Source organism: Coenobita brevimanus, chromosome 91 (assembly GCF_032717465.1).
Source record: "Coenobita brevimanus isolate Jiangsu-jjx chromosome 91, ASM3271746v2, whole genome shotgun sequence".
Taxonomy (NCBI): Eukaryota; Metazoa; Arthropoda; class Malacostraca; order Decapoda; family Coenobitidae; genus Coenobita; species Coenobita brevimanus.
The window spans coordinates 23,411,320-23,413,724 of NC_137044.1; the positions used below are offsets into that span (position 1 = coordinate 23,411,320).

Consider the following 2,405-nt stretch of genomic DNA (forward strand, 5'->3'; position numbering starts at 1 on the left):
TGAGCATGGAAGTGAAAACGTTACTACATGACAGTATTGTGATACCAACTCTAATGTATGGAAATGAAGCTTGGACGTTGTTGGAGGGACAGAAGTCAGGAGTGAGAGCAGTGGAAATGAGTTATTTGAGAGGAGCATGTGGAGTCACATGAAGAGACAGACTGACAAATAAGGATGTGAAGGTGCATTGTGGTGTGGATGTGGATGTGATAGGAAGTGGTAGGAGAAACACACAGCTTTGGTTTGGCCATGTGGAGAGGATGGAGAGTGAGCGACTGACAAAGAGAGCATAAGTGAGTGAGGTGGAGGGGGATGCCAAAGATAAGATGAAGCGATGGAGTGGAGACGTATACGAGAGACGGGGGTGTGAATTGGGAGCAGGGCAGTGAAATAGCGTGGGACAGGGCGACGTGGAGGCGATTTAATTGTGGCCATCCGTATGGGATTGGGGAGTCTGGCAATAGACAGATAGAAAGAAATTCCACACAACCACAACTAAGTATTCAAGGTATGCAAGTGTCCCAGTTCCAACAGATGAAACAAAGACACTCATCTGTACAGAGGTTAAGGATGGCGGCTACATCATACGTGGCTGACCATCTGTACAATGTCCCACCAAATGCCAATATCGGCATAAACACTGGGCTGGAATATCTTACTGACCAAGTTGATTGTGGCAGGTTTGCTGGGCTACTCCTCTGTCAACTCCAGGGTTCATGCCAACGTGCTGCCTTCAAAGGGGGTGTCAGCTGGTCTGAAAAAAAAAATAAATAAATAAAAAAAATAAAAATAATAATACAGTAATAATAATCTATCGATCTATCTATCTATAGCCTTATATGTTAATCCACGGGTGGCTATAAAATATTCATTCATTCATTCATTGCCAGACGCCATGTATCCCAAACAGGGTGGCCAAGGGCCCAGAGTTAACTTTTACGGGGAGGGGCACTAATCCTCCACCAACCCCACTTGACACGTAGGGAGTTATGCCAACAGCATCTGGTGTTCCCAGGCGGTCACCCATCCAAGTACTAACCAGACCCAACGTTGCTTAACTTCGCTGATCGGACGGGAAGCGGTGTACTCAACGTGGTATGGCCGTTGGCCATAATATAAATACACACATAATATAAATACACACACACGAGACAAAAATGTATACAGTATCATTATCATCATCACTATCATCCTGAACTATTTTTGCATCATCATCATCTTTCCTTAATTTTTTCCCCACCCTCTGTCAATCCCAGAATTAACTTGAATGTGCCATATTCACAGGGAGTGTTGTGTGACCTGCAAAAAAAAAAAAAAAAATGTATATCATCATCATCATCATCAGCAGCAGCAGCACCACCACCACCACCACCACCACCACCACCACCACCACCACCATTATCACTGTTTTTTTTTTTTCCCCCACCATGGTAAAATAAACTGATGCCATACTTCTTCCCTCGTCTATCAATTCCAGGATTAACCTGGATTCTTCTCTAAGACAAGTTACAGTGAACATACTATAGGAACTCACCCAGTGATCATGATGTTTTCCGTAGGAGTGGCATGGTCTCCTGCAGGGGGTCTTGTTGCAACCTGAAAAAATAGTTGATTAGTTGCATGACTGCAACAATATGAATGATGATTTCCGTATGTGTCAACAAAAGGGTTAACAGAGGGTTATGGCCCCTCCCTGTAAAATTACTACCTCAAAGACAAACGGCCACCCCTTACAGGATTATTGCGTCTGGCTATAGAGAGACAGACAAACTGACAGAAAGATAGATAGATAGACAGATAGATTGACAGACAGACAGCTAGATAGAGAGATACTGTAGATGATGCTAATTACAACACAGAGGATCCTGGTGTTATAAGCAGTTACATTTATGGAAACCTGCTCATTAAGTGAAAGCTTATAATAACAGAGTACATAACCAAAAGGAAAAAGGGGGATTTGGTGTTTGACCACTACCAGTATGCACCTATAGTGCTGTGCAAAGCAATTTTAAACAAGAATAAAGGTTAGTAATATCTAAAATGCACATACAACACCAACATATGACCTACAATAATACATATCTACTGTAATGGAGGCATAAAGATCCCCAAGAAATGCCACTGGAATTGCATCCAAGTCCACAAACTACAAAATCTGACAAATGACTGTGTACAACTTCTATGGTAGACATGAGTGTAATAACCCCGAATAATAAACATGTCAATATAAATATGTATGATAACATAATGCACAGGGACTGGACCCGCATAAATATCTTGTCTAACTTCTTACATCAACACGTAAACTCGTCACACACCATAAAAGCAGATTTTTTCTCACCCCATGGCCATCACCTCATAATAAAAACTGGTCACAAAAATCCTTTTATTGCTCCCACTGATCT

At 42.0% G+C, this 2,405-nt stretch overlaps 1 non-coding gene across 1 annotated transcript; it reads right to left on the reverse strand.

Moving 5' to 3' along the window:
- Positions 1 to 990: 990 nt before the first annotated feature.
- Positions 991 to 1,109, reverse strand: LOC145411999 (5S ribosomal RNA). Its single transcript, XR_013899511.1, has one exon. It is a non-coding gene; the product is annotated as a 5S ribosomal RNA (ribosomal RNA).
- Between the last annotated feature and the right edge of the window lie 1,296 nt (positions 1,110 to 2,405).